The sequence below is a fragment of the Sinocyclocheilus rhinocerous genome, unplaced genomic scaffold (genome assembly GCF_001515625.1).
Source record: "Sinocyclocheilus rhinocerous isolate Xijiao unplaced genomic scaffold, SAMN03320098_v1.1 scaffold711, whole genome shotgun sequence".
Lineage (NCBI taxonomy): Eukaryota > Metazoa > Chordata > Actinopteri > Cypriniformes > Cyprinidae > Sinocyclocheilus > Sinocyclocheilus rhinocerous.
Window position 1 is genome coordinate 930,850 of NW_015641018.1, and position 18,383 is coordinate 949,232.

The following is an 18,383-nucleotide window of genomic DNA, read 5'->3' on the forward strand; positions in this document are numbered from 1 at the left end:
GTTTTGCTAATAAACGTTCTACGTTTCTTATTTATTTGGTTATATATACATGTTTACTTAGGTATACAAAACTGGAAATAGGCTAAGTAAACATGTATAATATATATAACCAAATAAATAAGAAACGTAGAACGTTTATTAGCAAAACGAGTAAGAAAGCTTGGAGGCACGGCATACACCTTGATGTCAAATAAAATAAATAAATGACAGTTTAAATAAAGTAAAAATCAGCAAACAATGTGGAACCAATTAAATAAGAAACGAATGTTTAAAAAAAAAACTTCCAAAATCACCTTAGATAAACGGCAAAAGTCAACAGGCTTTTCAAAATCCAAAATATTGCCAAACAGGCGCTTTTGCATCTCGTTTCGAAACTAAATCATCCGCGATCGTCTTGTCTGTCTCACCTCACCCCACTCTTCTTGTCAGTCAGCTGGACTCCCTCTCCTCACTGGATAAATGAAGTCTGATCTGTGATGCGACTGTCGTTCGGCACGCTGCATTGAGCAGCCGCGTTCAGTTTTTAATTGTAGTGTCTGTTCTTTTACTGAACTAAATGATTTTTATTTCTATAAAAAATCAAAACGACGGTGGGGGTCGGTGATGCGGTGGGCAAGTGACGTAACCGGTGTTGCGGCTTAACACCGGTATCACCGTCAGCGCGGCAAGCCTATGGTTAAGCCTAAATTCACTTGTAGCATTTAAAATAATTTACTTTAGTTTTCATTTTTTTATTTTTCAAGTAGCATTTATTTATGCATTTATGCATCTGTTCATTTATTTATTTTTAAAAATAGCATTTAAAATATTTGACTTAAGTTTTAATTTTTAATTTGAAGTAGCATTTAAAATGATTATTTTTAGGTTTTGTTTTTATTTTTAATTTAAAGTAGCATTTAAAATTTACGTGCTCATTTTGAATCTTAAGTAATTAAAATGATTCTTTAGTTTTTATTTTAAACTAAAAATAGTATTTAAAATGTTTGACTAAGTTTTTTTTTTTATTTTAAAATTCATAATTTAGCTAGCTTTTTTTTATTTTTAATTTAAAGAACAATTTTAGTATTTATTTTTAACCTAAGGTAATATTTAAAATGATTGACACTAGGTTTTAGTAGCATTTATAAATGATCGACTTCCATTTTAATTTTTTATTTTTAATTTCAACAAAATAGTATAAAATCGTGAAAATAATGGTCTTCTCTGTGTGCACCACAGTTGTAATATTGGTGCATCCCTAGTTAAAATGACTCCCTAGGCGCTGTTGCGTAACCAAAAGTGTATCAAATGAACATGTTCCTGTTCCACAATAATTTAGTCTGTTCAGTCAAGACAAATACAACTCATTATCTGTAAACATGGAGAATAGCCTTCTTGCGTCATGCACTACATAAAGCTACACTCAAGCTCGCCTTTGCATTGTTTCAGAAATGTTCTACTTGAAATGTGTTTCTATAACAAAGTGAGTTCGGAGCTTGTCATGCTTGAATGCTAATTAACGTGAGTTCTTGAGTGCTTGCCATTTAAGGGACAGCAGTTTTGACTGCCTCTTTTTGAAGCTGAAATTACCTGTAATTTACTCGAGTAGTGGCAGTCCAACCTGTCAGTCAGGACCACTTCACAAATCCCCCCAAAGACCCCTAAACCCTTCACAAGAGTTGCCGCTCAGTTTGCCTGTTGACTATTCTCTTGATAATTCCTCTCCAACAGGGTGTATTGTTTCAGGGATCAAGGTGCATGAGTTTGAGCGCTTTCAAAACCAAGCTTCATTCAGAACTGAAGCAGGACGGACTCAAACAAGTTCGATCAATCTCTGCTAAAGCAATTTTGGCCATGGAATAGTTTATTCTGTTGGTCTTATTATGGTTGCTTTTGAAATCACTCATTTCTATATAAAATTTTGAACCACGATTAATGCTATTTTTCACTCCAAACCCTTTTGTCAGGCTTTCTTGAGAGTGTTGCCATAGAAACACGGAGTATAGAGCGGCTAGTATTGTGGCAGAGATTGGTTTGGCTCTAAGCTGGTGGAGACTGGAAGAAAATAGAGGCCTAATAAACCTCTTAACTCCTGTATTGGTTACAGGCCTTTTACAACATCATGGGCTAAAATAACAACTTATGGTCTGGCGGTGCGGGTGAGTGAGATTCAGAGCTTTCACGTATAATCATACCCATTTTTGAACATGTTCATCATGTGGCTATCCAGAGCTTGTCAGAAAATATCTGAAATATCTGTAATGAAAGCCAATATATTGTGCTTTCAAAGAAAAGATACGCATCTGTTGTGAGTTGTGAAGGTGCTGTGTAGGATAGGAGCCAGAGGAGTTTGCTTTGGTGTAGCCTCAATCCATCATGTAATCTGTGTCCACAATTCCTTGACTTCAGCTGTACAACAATATTGAATTTCCATGTTTTGGCTTCGGGCAAAAAAAGTACCCTGCATGGTTACCACACCAGCTTTAGAAAACAAAGTCAGGCTTACTACCTCCGTCTAGGTTGTTTTTACAAGATCAATCTTTTAGAGATTTGACCGTGAAAGGGGTGCCTAGTTGATGCTTTAAGACCCGCTGCTTTTATAAAAACACAGCCTCACTCACTTTCATTTACTATTTATTTTGTTTATTAATTGTGAAAATACGTACATTATTAAAATACAGATGAAAGGCTATAGCTTAATTCAGTTCTGGCACTTATCAATAAAACATCAACAAATCAATGTCAATTAAGTGCTGTTTTCAAGTTATTTTTAAGGGTGTTCTAGGGATAGAAAAACTTAAATTTATTTTCAAACTCGACTAATGGATGGCTGGGGTTTTCTGAACGACTAGTTGACTAATTTATTTTAACTACTGTATAATTAGGTCTGTTTTTGGTTCAGTTGATCCAGATCTGTCACTTTTCTCAGTGCCATTCTTTGCACATTTAAAAACGGGGAATTTTAAGATGCGTTTGAACAGTTTTTGTATTTGACATGGAGTCTTAAAGTATAGCGTGAAACATGATGAAAAAAAAGATGCAATCCATAAACCAAAAGGGTTTCATACTGACAGTGGTTTGCTATGCCAAAGCAACCAGATGGCATTCATTTTCCATGAGGATTGGCAATTTCTGGGGGAAATAAATGGCCGCAATCGTTGGTGTTGAGCAGAGCTCAACTTCATGAACGTGAGGAGCAACTACTAATGAGAGCAGTGGGATTCCACAGCAGTGTAGGACCAGACTCAACCATCTCTGATATTTGTCTGTGTGAATGTGATTAATAAATGTTTTCATAGTGCTTTGATTACTCATTTTAAAATTTTAGCCCCAGGCGAAGTTTTGAAAGTGCCAGAAATCTTAAGAATTGCCATTTCTTTCATGTTTATTATACTATCAAAGTTTTTTTTTTTTCTATGCTTAATACTAGCAACATTAATGGAAGAGCTTGCCCTAGTTTGTGTGATACCATTTTAATTTGGCATGCCAGAATGTAATGCAATTTATTTGGCCAGACTGTGCTGACCAAAGTTAGATGTGTATTACTGTTTAAGAATTCATATTTTTTGGAATTCATGATTTTTAAAAAAATGTATTTTTATTCCAAATTCTGAAAAAAAATGTATCCGTTTCCACAAAAATATGAATCAGTACAACTGTTTTCAACATTAATGATAATAAGAAGTTTTTCTTGAGCACCAAATGAGCATATTAGAATTAGAATGTTTTAAAAACAATAGCAACATTTAATTCAAATGTCCACTTGATCTTGAATATTTGGCCGTTCCTTTACGACAGAAATTCTACAGCTACTGTCATTTCTTGAATATGTGGACATCAAAACATGTAAACTCAGAGTGAGGGTTTGAACTTTTATTTTAAATAATCACAGTTCATGTGGAGCAGCATTTACTGTAAACGGAGTCACTCTGAGACGCACATGTGTAACCTACATGCATGTACATAATTAAAGTGCATATAGGTTATTAAACCTGCATTGTTCAAGTTCAAGTTCAGTTTTATTTCTAGAGCACATTTAAGCACGAAACAAGGCCGACCAAAGTGCTGCACAACATACAATAATATATAACAAGGAGAAAAACCAGAAAACAAATAAAAACAATTCAAAATCCATACAACAGCAAAAGCAGATTAAAACAATTCAAAGGCGCAGATTACTACATGTTAAAAGCCAGAGAGAAAAGATGTGTTTTAAGATATGACTTGAACTCAGATAAAGTAGAAGCCATTCTGATGTGAATTGGTAAGTTGTTCCAAAGGGTGGGGCCAGCCACTTCAAAGGCTCTAGATCCTCTGGTTTTTAAGCGTGTTCTAGGGGTCTGAAGGAGAAATTTGCCCTCTGATCTTAGTCCCCTCTTTGAGGAGTAGGGGTGGAGTAAATCAGACAAATAAGACGGAGCTTGATTGTTAAGTGATTTATAGACAAGTAGCAATATTTTAAACTCAATTCGGTAGTGAACTGGCAGCCAATGCAATGATCGCAAGAGGGGAGTGGCATGATCAAACTTTTTACACCGCTTCAAGAATCTAGCTGCAGCATTTTGAACTACTTGTAGCCGAGAGATTTGGGACTTTGATATTCCGAAATAGATGGCGTTGCAGTAATCCAGCCGAGACGTAATAAAGGCATGGATAGCAACCTCTATCCATGCGGATAGAGCATTGCATATATTTATTTAACTGAATCGTAGCGTTTGTCAATTCACAATAGCATTATGCTTTATTATGATTTTTAAATGGGTTGAATATATCATGCAGCTTTGGAAAATGGTTTAATAATGCATTTCATGGATTCATTCTCGTCCGTGGAATGCACCACTTCCTGTATTTTGCTGGTTACTCGACACGAGCACATTGCAGTCGAGGATTTTTAAAGATCGAGTACTCCAATTGAATCGAGGAATCATGACAGCCCTAATTGTTATAATATTTCACAGTATTAGCCTGCTTTTTTTCCCCTTTTCTCTATCTTTGATCGAATCAGTGCAGCATCAGTAAGCATAGCTTGGTCAGAGACTTCTTTCAAAAACATTTTACCGACCCCAAACTTTTAAACTGTGGCCGTTTCTCAATATGCGTTCTTGTCTGTACTGGTGGACTTGTGAAACGTCATCAGTCGTCGCCAAAGTACTGTTCCAATTCAAAGTTTACATCTAGCCAAGTTCAGTTCAAATCCCCGGATGTGTTCTTGCTCTGCCCCTTTTATCAAGGATGCATCCAGAGGTGACTTGTGCGAACTTGAGGCAGCCAGGTATCCCAGAATGCATTTCGCACCAACCAGCGAGCGTTAATGGCAAAATATTAGTGTTATTGTGTCATGCTATGCAGTTCTAAGAGTATTTCAGGCGAGAATGTAGTTGTTTAAAACTCAAATCTGCGGTTTATTTATAAAGATAGCAATTTCGGAGACGTGAGTTCCACGTGATTACAGGGCGCGCAATGCTCATGTACCCCGCCGAGAGCAGTCTCACCTCGGCTAGTCCTGACATTTGCCGCTGGCTCTGATGCCTCTGAAGTGGTTAAACATGAGATATAATTCATTTTGGGTAAATCTAACAGGCAATCTTTGGTCTCATTAATCTATTATTTCTTCCAGGTCATATCGTTTTGGCTGACCACAAAGTTATGTTTTATAAATTATTTATTTATTAATCGTAATACAGCGCTGACTGTTGCATACATTTGACTGAATTGTTTGCTTTTGTCTTATTTCCTATTACATAAGTCTCTTATACTTTATAGTTATACTTTTATAATGGCTATTATTGTTCATTAAAACTGACATTTAACAAAAAAGGCAGAGTTGTGCTTGTAATTATATTTATATTATTAATATATGAAATATTAATATAATAATATTTCATTTTATTATACATTCAGTGAAGATAATCAGAGTATGTTATATTACCTAAATATTAATCTGTTTTATATTCTTAAAACGAAAACGAAAAGGGTTGTGTTTTATATTTTGAAGAAAATGAAAAGGCAGTGGTGTTTGAAATCATTTCGTTTTATTTTAATGCGTGTATGCGTTGCATGAACCACATTTTTGTGGCTATTAATATTTTAAATGAAACAGAAAAGAGGCAATGTTGTTTGACATAATATTTTGTTTCACTGTAATGCATGTACGTTCCCTGAACTACATTTTTTGCTATTAATGTTTAAAATAAAACGAAAAGAGGCAGTGGTGTTTGATATCATATTTCGTCGTATTGTATATATACAGTGAAGATAACTGGAGTAGCCAAGGCGAGCTGACTGACGTTATCAAGTACGCTGCTGTTCCATTTTGCAGAATTACCGGAATTGCATCCTCCCGTCCCCGGGAGTTTGCATTTCTGAGTCGAACTTGCGAAGTCCGAACTTTGCGTACTTGGTATTGAGAAACGGCTTGTAGTTTTGTCATACAGTCTTACAAGCGTGACTGTTGATGTCACACAATCTGTCTTTACATTTACCAAGATCTCATTGGTATCATATCGAACAAACTGACAAGCAACAAACAGAAAAGAATTAAAGGGGTCATATGATGCTTTTTTAAAGATCATTATTTTGTGTATTTGGTGTATGAACTGGCTAAAAAAAGTAAGAAGAAATGTAGATTGTCTTGCCAACTATTCTCATTACTCAACCATCTTGACCATCCCTAGTTTTTCGTTTTGCTTTTGCTCACTTCACAAAGCCCTGTCCCTGATGCTATCACCTCCCCAGATTATTTAGCATTAATGTCAAGGCAACTGCCATTTAGTGATGAATATGCAAAATGTAACCTTTGTGCCTGAGCTGTTGCAGCTCCATCTAAATCACACGATTATGGCCTTTTTTAATCTGCCTGCTTCCTGTCTGATGTAAGATCCTCAGAACAATAAAGAAGGTGTTTGGCTTATCTAGCAGGTCCATCAACAGTTGTTAACGAACACCCCCCTCATTACCTTATTGCAACGCATGGGGGATGGGAAGCGTCTGTTGGAGCCTCCGTCTTTCTTTACGAGAGAGAGAGATGAGGAAACAGCCTCCCATACTCCACTGAATTGTCACTTTGGTGTGTAGGAGGAAAGACTAACTGCTCTTTGAAAGGAAACCGTGACATCTGTTTCCTTTTAGCTAGGTAGCATTGTGAAGATTGCTGAAAATGTTTTGTGTGCTCAAGTACGTGAAGTTTCAATTTCGCTAGTAGACTTTCTGAAGAAGGGGGGTTTTCTTTTAGCACATTTTCAGTGTGAATCTAGGTCCCCTGTACCACAGACAACAAACTGTTTCCTTTCACTAGGAAATTATAATTTTTTGAATTAAAATTATTTATTATAGTGTGCACTGAAGTTATCAGGGCAAAGCAGATTGTATATATTGAGGTCTGTCTGTCGAAGATTGCACTCAGTAAAGTAAGTATTGGACGCGGTATTGTTGATTTAAACAAAGGTCTCAGCTTAAAAGCTTAGAATAAGAGAATAATTGCTCACCTGAGCTAAACCCGAGAAGACAAGTTCAACAGCACAACGTAGATGTTGCCAAGTTAATCCTACACTTGCATGATAACCTATTGTAATCTTCTCTCTAACTCTTGTTGATAGTATAATGCATTATGTGCTCTGTAGTGTTGTCACGGTACCAAAATTTCAGTATTCGGTACCAATACCAGTGAAAATCCACGGTTCTCTGTACCAATTTCGGTACCAAAGCAAAACACAAAAACATGCTAATTGAACAACATTTTTATTAATAACGTTAACCAAAAATTAAATGTACAAAACCAATGCCATTCTTTATACTTATTTAAAAGTGTTTCAAGTTTTCCCACAAGTAATAAAAGTATGAAAAAAATAAACAAGTTTCACTCAAAAGTTTAGTCATAGTTCTGCTGCCACTGAAAAACATCTGTAAACTGTTGTCTGTTTTAGGGTTTGCTGGTGTGTTTCAGGATCTTCCTCAGTCTGCAACTGTAAAAGCAAAATATAATATACTTCAGTAAAGCAATGGGCTGAGTCTGACCAAATGCAACATAAGATCATTGACACCAGCTAAAATATAACTTTTCAGGAAATAACAAACCTCAGCTTTTATAAGAAATTTAGATAAGATTACATATATTAAGTGTATATCAAATAGATGGAAACTGTAGTATTAAAAACACTTTACAATAAGATTTTATTTGTTAGATAACATGACCTAACAATAAACAATAGTTATATGACAATTATTCTTCTTAGGGTTAATTTCAAAGTTCAATCTGTTAAAATTATTTAATGCACAATGAACAAACATGAATGATCAAGTGTTTGTATTAAATAACATTCACAAACATTAATGAATGTTTTAAAAATATATTGTTCACTCACTGTAAGATGTTACTAGATCTAACATTGTACAGTAAAGTCTATACAGGAGATAAAATTTGACTGTACTTTTATTTAATCCAAACTGTGTTCATATTTAATTTTAAAGGGCTTTGAAAACCTGCTAGAGATATTCAGCCAAGAATTACAACTAACTAACTAAAAAAAAAACAAAAAAAACCCCCACTTTTTCTGACGGACTGATATGACATAACCACTATATGACATAAACACTGTTAACCATACATTTGTACATTCTCTAACATGCATATTTTGGTTACACAGTTCATTTAAAAGCCTCTGGTGTGTAAAAATAGTAAATACCATTATGTCCTCCTGTTTTTTACAGTAATAAAAGTTATAGGAGCATTAAATAGTTAAAGAAATAATTCAACAACAACATTGCATGCTGCTTCTGCATCAGACTGATGCTGGCTGGACAGGATTTACCGCGAGTTTTCAAAATCGCAATAATCAAATACGGTTTTGATGATAATTCAATTTTAAACGATAATACTAACCGTCAGGGTATTTAATTGTGATTTATCGTGAAACCGGTAATCGTTCCATCCCTAAATACAACCCGCGGCAACAGTGTTAAAGCAGCCCAATTCCGCGGGAAAACCGCGGACTTGGCAACACTGGAAGAGGATAGCTTTCGGTTAGCGCATCAAGAACCGGGTTGACCGGGTACTCGGTACCACCGGTACTTAAAAAACCTGGTACCGTAACGTTTTCATTTTTTTATTACCGACTTGGTACCGAAATACCGGGTCTTTTGACAACACTAGTGCTCTGACAATAGTTGACCTGAAAGACAAAAACTGTTATTGTCACAATATCTTTATGGTGTCTCATAGTAGGATACCAGCTGTGAAGTATCATGAAACCTTGATAAATTGTGTGAAAAATAAAAAATGAGATCTAATAGCAAAATCAGCATGAAAAGCTTCCATGCTGAGTGTGGTGGACTTCAGTGAGGGCCATTATTGCAAGGGCTTTTGTTGTATTACACAATGTATTATTATTACTTCTTATACACTGCAATATTATTATACAAAAATGGTGTAGTTTTAAATGTATGTATTAATTTCTGTACTTTCACACAGAAATTTGGGAAAAAAAAATGTAAGAAATAAAAAAAATAACTAAATATTTGTTGAATGTCAGATAAATATTGTGGATTGATGTTTTAAAAAACTGGTGTTTGGTAATTAAAAAAAAATGTGAATATAATTTAAATGTTAGAAATATTTAAGTGAAAAAAGTCTAATTTAGATTTTTCACACTTTTTTTTGTTTTTTAAACTGAAAACTGAAGAGAGACTTTGTAAATCCAACACATAGGCCTAACATTTGGATAACATTTGAAGTTTACCTTAAAATGATTTCAATAGCAAATCTTTAATAATGAACGTGAGCATTACAAACAGGGCTGTCCTACCTCGCACCGGGCCCCTAGTCAGCTAAGGATGGCCCTGATTACAAATGAGCCCAAACTGGATGTTCACAGAAGGTTCTCATGCTGTTGATTTTATATAGCGTGCGCTATTTTCAATTGTTTACTTATGTAGAGATGCACCAGATGGATGTTTTTGCCAGTTAAATGTCTGTGGTTTCGCTTTATAAGATGCAGTCAGATTAAAAGTTCATCTTTCAATTTAATCGTTATTTAATTCTGTGGCAGTTTGCCTTGCATCTTGTGTGAATGGTATTTGAAGAACTAGCATTAAATAATGTGGTATTTTGAGGCTTGGGCATTGCGACACTTCTGTAGCACCGGTACACTGTGCACTCCTAATTAGTATTAGTGTTGCTTTACACTAATATCTGTTATAGCGCTTGTGGCAGCGTGCTTGAGTTGCGTTAATAATTGCAAGCTCTAACACATTTTGTAACACAACACAGTAAATTGAGCTCGAGTACTTGGGTAAGAGAATGTTTCTAATTGGATTGGATGTGCTTCCCTAATTATTTTCACATTTTATATGAATTGGCAATGTAATTGAATTGATTTCAAACTAAATCAGTTCCCAAGTTGGTTTTTAACAAATCTTGGCCATCCCTTTTTTTTTTTCTCAGATCAGACATTCTTTGGCTTAACACTGTAATGACACCTGCTACGTCGCTTAGCAAACGCAGGCCAATAATCTGAGCTATCTGGATCGTTGCTTCTCTGGAAAACAGATAGAACGCAGCAGGTGCAACAGCACAAAGAAGTCTCAGAGACCCGCGAGACATGGGCTGGGAGCAGGCGGCCTGAAGGAAGTAGTTTCCACCCATCTCTGTTCAAGCTTAAACTTGGTAGACAAGAGACCACTGAAACCCACCAATAGCTGTAACTTAACAGCCATGTCAATACATGCATTTCATTACTCGGCTGTGGAAACTCACACATGCACACTCAGGGTGAGCTCAAGATGGTGATTTATAAATGCAAAAATTAATTCCAGACCTAGGCTTAATCTGCGCCGGGGAATACTGCCCTGGATGAATTTATTTTTATTTTTTTTACTTTTAGGCTTGATTTAGCTGTGGGTATATGGCAGGGCAAAATTTCAACTTAGGGCCATATTTCAGATACAATGTTTTGGTAATGTGACGTGACATGTGGCCAAGTATGGTGACCCATACTTGGAATTAGTGCTCTGCATTTAACCCATCCAAAGTGCACACACACAGCAGTGAACACACACACACCGTGAACACACACCCGGAGCAGTGGGCAGCCATTTATGCTGCGGCGCCTGGGGAGCAGTTGGGGGTTCGGTGCCTTGCTCAAGGACACCTCAGTCGTGGTATTGAAGGTGAGAGAGAGCGCTGTACATTCACTCCCCACACCTACAATCCCTGCCGGTATGAGAACCTTTGGGTTACGACTCTCTAACCATTAGGCCACGACTTCCCCAGCGAGTTTCTTGATAATGAGATGGAGCTTTGTATAAACGCTTACTTAAAAGTGCCTGTTTATAATTTTATTTTCTCCAGGCAAAACCATTTGACAAGGCAGTAAAAACCCAATTTCAGTTTTGCCGAGTTATGACATTTTTGTAGTCCTTTCAAAATTGAGAATGTGATCCTCTTTTGTTGCAAATTAGTTAAGGTAATTTAAACCTATAAAATAAAAACAAACTATTTCCCTAAGGCCACTATTGATTTATTTATATATTTCTTTCTTTCTTTCTTTCTTTCTTTCTTTCTTTCTTGCTTTATTTCTTTCTTTCTTGCTTTATTTCTTCCCTTCCTTTGTTTTTCTTTCAAGAAGCTGTTGGGGCATTAGAAAACCTCACCAATGATGTATGTAGGTTAAAAGCAGTAAACAATGTAGGTCAAAACAATGCAGTCAGCTTTACCTGACAGTGGTGGAACCTGTTTTGTCTCTGTTGAAAGTTTAGCTAGGTGTGCCCTTATCTTAAAATTTCAAAATGTTTATTTCATCTACATATTAATGCTAGGGATGTAAAAAGTCACCCAACTCATGATGCAAAAACAATTCAGAATACTGAATTCACAATACGATTTTTTCAAAATTTTTTAAAGACATGTTATAAATGAAAAGGTGTCCAAAAGGTGTCCAAATCAAATAAATAAATACACATAAAATAAATCTCTTTATATAAACAAGGCTTTGCATGTGCTCTTTCCATGCGAAAATTAGAGGCAACCACTGCATTTTTATCACGATCCAAACAAAAAGATGCTGCATGCATGCAGCATGAGCAGTTTTTGATTTCCTTTAGATTGTATAATTTCAATATTTTAATCAAAAACAAAATGGTCTGACTCTAGCTTTGTGAAACTATACTATATCAAACTTCTGAAGGAAACAAAAACTGCAGACGGGCTGAATGAGAACACTAATTCACTCTCTGACAGCAGGTGGCGCTTATGGAACAGCAGAAATACAGCTTTTCCTTGGTCACCACTGTAAACTAGGGGTGGGCGATTCTTCCGATTTTATCGATTAATTCGTATTTAATGTTTCGCCACAATTTTATTTTTTAGAAATCGAGGAATATCGATTTTTAATAGAACTATTACCAAACGTTAGAATTAGACACTGACAATATGCCAGTGATAAGAGTAAAGAGAAAAAACGATCCACGTGATTAACCGCTCACGTGTGACGTGCTCATATCGCTAGGCGCCATTCACACAGAATGTTCTTTTGTGTTGACAAAGATGCGACACGGGCCGTGGAGTAGGAAAAACAATGGAAAAACAGGCTAAAGTGAACTGTAGGCTAACTACTACTGTATGTCTGATATTTCATGTTTGCATCATGGTGACAGGCTATAAGCTGCTGTTGTTTTTACAGAACATTTATAGTTAATAATAGTCTACTGGTGTTATACCATCAGTCATTTTGAATTTGAATTACCTTGACTTTTGAGATTTGATTTTTAAAGCATTTTCCTCGTATTATTTCTGGACATCTAATATGTATAAGACAAGTTTGTACAAGATGTAATTCGTGCATCTTTTCTGCAAAGATATTTAAAAAGTGATTTGTGTAACATTTACATCATGTTGACAACTTCGTATGTGGTGCACTTGGAATAGAATTTTCTTTAACTAGAGGGCTAATAAAGAAAAAGTTACTTGAATCATGTTGTCTAGTTAAAAATCGTAAAAAATCGAGAATCGGTCAAATGTTCTGAAAAAAAAATCGAGATTTTAAATTTTTACCATATTGACCAGCCCTACTGTAAAAAAAAGCGGCAATGCATTTAATATGCATTATACAGAGGCAAGGTGAATCGTTACATCCCTAAGTAATGCTGACATTTTCACAAACATTAGTGAAATCCACCTTCTGTAATGTCAGTTGACTTATGCTTTTAGCCTGTTGTCCAAATACCACACGTACAAGGCAGTGCGGGGGGTTTGTTTTCAAGAAATTCCTTCTGTTGTTTATTTGTCATGAAAAATGTAAGTGGCAACTAGACTTGTGCCGGTATTCGGTAATGCGATATATCACAATAATGAATATGCACGATATTGTTATCGTGGGCACTTCAAAATACCGAGAATAATTAGTTATTACAAATTATACAGAATTTTGAATGCATTTTAGTAATACTTTTCCCATCAGCTGGTCACAATGCACAACACCGCTGTATGCTGCGTGAAAGACGCGTGCGCACTCTGATGTAAATAAGCACGGATGAGAAGCACACGGCGGAACATGTGAGAGACGCGCTGAATGAAAGCGCACTTTCACTCTCTGACAGCAGATGGCGCTAAACTGCAGAAAATGCAGCCGTAACCCCATAAATAAATAACCCCCTACTTTCTAAAACATATTTAAATGATTTAAATAGCCATTCAGATTTTTGTATTTCGCTATTGTGTACATCACAGCGCCAAATACTTAAATATTTAGACTTAATAGGCTATTTATTTTCAGACTTTTTTTACGTTTTAATCTGGACTACAACATGCTCTAGATATTGTTTGAAATTTTTTTTAATCTTTATTGTTCGGTCACACTTTACATTAGGGCTTCATTAGTTAACATTAGTTAATTCAGTTAGAAAAAAGTTATTAAAACTGTTATACTGTATTGTGACAACACTTTTGTTTAAACTAAATTTCAATATCGTGGTAATACCGTATACCGTGATAAAAGCATGAGCAATTAATCGCAACATGAAAATTTGATACCGGCATATCCCTAGTGGCAACCTAAATAAATTTATAAGGCAAAATTGAGATTTATTGGACATTTTAAGAAAGTCCATAGAGACACTCATTCAGTCTGTTACCTTACCCAGGAGAGATGGAAAAACAATAGAGAGAGGCTCTCAGCAGAAAGATGGGGAAAGATATGACATTTTCCATCTAAACTACAATGTCCACAAACAGGCTTTCATTGACCTCAGACAGGTTGGTTTAATTGGGGCGTGCATAGCAGGTGGGTTTTTTCTTCACGTCCAGATGCTTGACAAATTCTGCTTCATTCACCCTTTTCTGTAATGTTATTGCAGGTGCTGAGACACTTGGGTTGGATCCTTAAAAAGTGTTTGCCTTGCGAAAATAAAGCTGATAGTGTGGTGAGTATAAATGCATGTTGGTGCTAAGATGGCTTTTTTTCTCTAATGAAAATGGAAAAACTGGGCTCTGTTTTTTGAAAGGACATGGAAAAGGTACAGCTGTTTCAGAGTCTGTTTGTAGCACGAATATTCAAGACAAACTGTTCCCTCTGGTATATACTTTGTTTTAGGATGTTTTTTTGCATGTTGTAATGAAATGTCCAGTGACATTTTTTCATATGACATGGAGGAGGGCAGTTCAGTGGGAATCTTGGGAGTCACTCTGTGTGATTGATAATCAATGCATTACTAGTAGTAAATACTGGCAGATGGAGAGACAGACCAAATAGACTTCAGGCTTAAGAACACTGTATACACTACTGTTCAAAAGTTTTGGGCCTGTAAGATATTTTTTATGCTATAAATTGAAAAATACAGGAAAAAAAGAAAGTATAAACCAATAGAATTGTGAAATATTAATGCAATTTGAAATAACTGTTTTCTATTTGAATATATTTTAAAAAATGTACCTGTTCCTGTGATGCAAAGCTGAATCATTATTCCAGTTTTCAGTGTCACATGATCCTCTAGAAACCGTTCTAATATGCTGATTTGCTGCTCAAGAAACATTTCTTATCATCAGCGTTGAAAACAGTTGTGCTTAATAGCATGTATTTCAAATGGAAATCTTTTGTAACATTTTAATGTCTTTGCTGTCACTTTTAATTAATTGAATGTGTCCTTGCTAAAAAAAAATATCAATTTCTTTCACAACCACCAAACCTGCCCTTAACTTTACCCGTATCCCACCTCAATAGCAGCAAAAGTGTTTTACAATACAATATGAACACAATAAGTACATTGTATTTATTTTTTGATGTAAGTACATAGTAGTTAAGGCCACCTAATATAAAGTGGGAACTAAATAAATAAATCTGTCTGAATAGGACCGCCAATGATTTATACACAAGAATACACTACCGTTCAAAAGTTTGAGGTCAGTAAAAATGTTTTATTTATTTTTATTTTGTTTTTTATGGGTAGGTTTAAGGTGTAAGGGATGGGTCAACAGTGTAATTATAAATGTAATTACAGAAATGAATTACAGATGTAATTACATGCAGATATTTTTTAAAAGTATAACTACAATGTAAAAACATGCATGTACACAATAAGTGCATTGTATCAAATTATTAATTTAAATGTAAGTACATGGTGGTTAAGGCCACCTAATATAAAGTGGAAAGAGAATGATGAGCTATTCATCAAAGTGGTTAGGTGTCTGTCCTAAATCAGAACTACCTTGAATCATACACAGAGCCTGGCGCCCTTGTGCACATTCAAAATGACTGTAATTAACTTCCATAAAGGTCAAGAGGTCATAACACATTCTGAACAGCACAGCATTTTTTTATAGTGTATAATGTGATCATATACTACCTTCAGACTTCCTACTCAGAATCATGATGGCATTAAAATGTTTTAGGGTATAGTAACAAGCATGTATTTGGCAATTTCATATTATTTGCTTGCTTTCTTCACTTTCTGGTGAGCAGTATTAGCAGTTATATTTTTGCCTTCATCAAAAATAGTTCCAAAACAATCCGAAGCAGGATAAATCATTGCATGTCTCAGAGCAATACGGAGTGATACAGACTTAGCCAATCAAATTAAAAAGCCTACTGCTGCTCATTTATTTTGTAAAAATGTAGTGTTTTGAAGTCAGTGTTCGCTACAAAAACATAATTATAACCGTTACCAATTAGCTTCAGTCATGATTCATTAACTGATACACCCCAAACCCAGAAAGCAGAGTTTCCCACTGATAATTACAGCATTGTAGTAGTGTTAATGTGAAGGCAACCATTATCGTATGCACAAGACTGTCACCAGATCACAAACTTAGATGGTGCTTAGGATGTAATTTATAAATTTAACAATCTGCTATTTATAATAGGCCAAAGGTAACAGCTTTATCCCGAGTTGCCTTTATCGGTAACTGTTAAGTTTTGAGAGCTGACAAAAGCTTCTTAATGTAATCGCTAATGCTTATGCACTCAAATAAGAACAATGAATGAGTCTGTGTGTACTGGCGCACTAGCTATAGTAAGTGATTTTGGCAGGTGGTGATATGATGTAACCCTTCTGAACAGCTCCAGCGAGATCATGTTCCAGCAGACCTTTAGGCAGTGCTTGTTCCATGTTCCAGAAACACCTCATCCTAAGGGTCTACATGTGTAAAAAAACACACCAGCAGCAGAATCGGGTTGAAGGGTAGATACTTCTATAGTTCCTTTATTGCTGTGTAGATAAGATGCCTCCCCTGTTAACCGGGTCTCCACAGACCTTGCATATTTTACTCATTAGTCATTTCTGCTGTCTGAGTTGCATTATAGTGAGTTCCTGGAAACGCTGTCAGTGCATTCAGTTCATATGGAGATGATTAACTCTCGTAACTGACCGGGAGTGGTTAAACCAATCTGCTATTGATTATTGGCTCTGAGCTCCAGCATTGATTATGGTCATTTCTTTGCCTGGTCAGTTATCACATGCTGGATACTCTAGGTATGCCAGATAAAGCAACAAATTTGAGGTTACATTATTGCAATTCTGACAATAACCGTGTGAATCTCATCACACACACACAAAAGTCCAGATCATATGTCACCCCAAAGTCAAAAGAGGGAAAAATAATTTATTACCTATACACACAGAATGCATTAAATTGATCAAAAGTGACATTAAAGACATTTATAATATTACAAAAAGATTTCCTTTTCAACTTTGTTTTCATCCCCCAAATAAAGGTTTCCACAAAAATATGAAGCAATAAAACTGTTTTCAATATTGTAAAAAAAAAAAAAAAAGAAATGTTAAATGGCTGCTGAAAATTCAGCTTTGCCATCACAGTAATAAATTACATTTTCAAATGTGTTAAAATAGAAAACAATTATTTCAAATTGCAATATTTCATTTACTGTTTCTACTGTATTTTTGATCAAATAAATGCAGCCTTGGTAAGAAAAAGCTAATTAGTTCAAAGCATTACGAAAAAAATCCCACCGACCCCAAACCTTTGAATGCTAGTATAATGCACAAAGAAATTTAAGCTTGTTTCGGATTATTCTTTTTGTGACATTTATTTATATAAATAATAAGCACATTTAATCACATTTCTTCTTAAATACTCACCATATGTCTCTAATCCTTTATTTTTTACAGTAATGAGTTTTCTTGTTTTAAAGAACTGAGGGAGAAATATTAATGCCAAGTTCTGTCATGAAACTCTAGATGGCGCAAGCTGATGGGTCCTTAACGCAACTGATGATATTCCAGCCTTAAACTAATTGGTACAAGCTGATTGGTTCATGTTGCATACGCAGCCAATGAGCTTGCTGCTTTACATTTAAATGGCTGGTTAAAATACATTCTCCTGTGTGCAGAGATGACTATATTTAAGCTATCCATAGGCTGACATACTGAAGAGTGTAAACAAACACTGATGAATCCAGATCCTAAAGTAGGTCAAGTGAGGTGACGCGTTAATCTTGCTGGTCCAATTTTATTTAATTTTTCGCCCTTCGGAGAGTAGGTTGCATCACAAGCAGTTTAGTCCAGCATCTGTCTTAATCGCTTGTGACAGCATTCGCTAGCGTGTGGCATCTAATAAGCAAAGGTCATTGTTCCTGCGGGATTGATTGGGCTGCTTTGTCTTTGAACTCGACCTGATTGTTAGATGCTGACGGAGGGATGCGAGCCATATGCTGATTTCTCCAAAAGCATCTGGTGGAAATGGTGTTGACATAATTGCCTTGAAAAGAGGAAGAAAAATGGTACTATTGTCTGGATGTGGGGTGACGGTAGCACGTCTGCTTCAGAGCTGCTCTGTTACGTGCTGTGACATTGCTTCGGTTTACAAGTAGCCAAGTGTTTCATGAAGAGCAGTTAGAGGAATGTAATATAAAATTTCAATTATAAGTTTATGAAATTATTATATTGTACCTGGGTCTGTG

At 35.7% G+C, this 18,383-nt stretch overlaps 1 protein-coding gene across 5 annotated transcripts in view; it reads left to right on the top strand.

Annotated features, from left to right (window-relative positions):
* The window catches only part of tbl1xr1a (TBL1X/Y related 1a), a 65,175-nt gene that overhangs the window by 31,865 nt on the left and 14,927 nt on the right, over positions 1–18,383 (top strand). For 2 of the 5 annotated variants that reach the window (XM_016570017.1, XM_016570018.1), the window contains one exon: positions 14,326–14,391. The exons of the other annotated variants lie outside the window; for them this stretch is intronic. The gene's annotated coding sequence lies outside the window, so the exon portion shown is untranslated. The remainder of the gene's footprint in view (positions 1–14,325; positions 14,392–18,383) is intronic. 5 annotated transcript variants of the gene reach the window in all.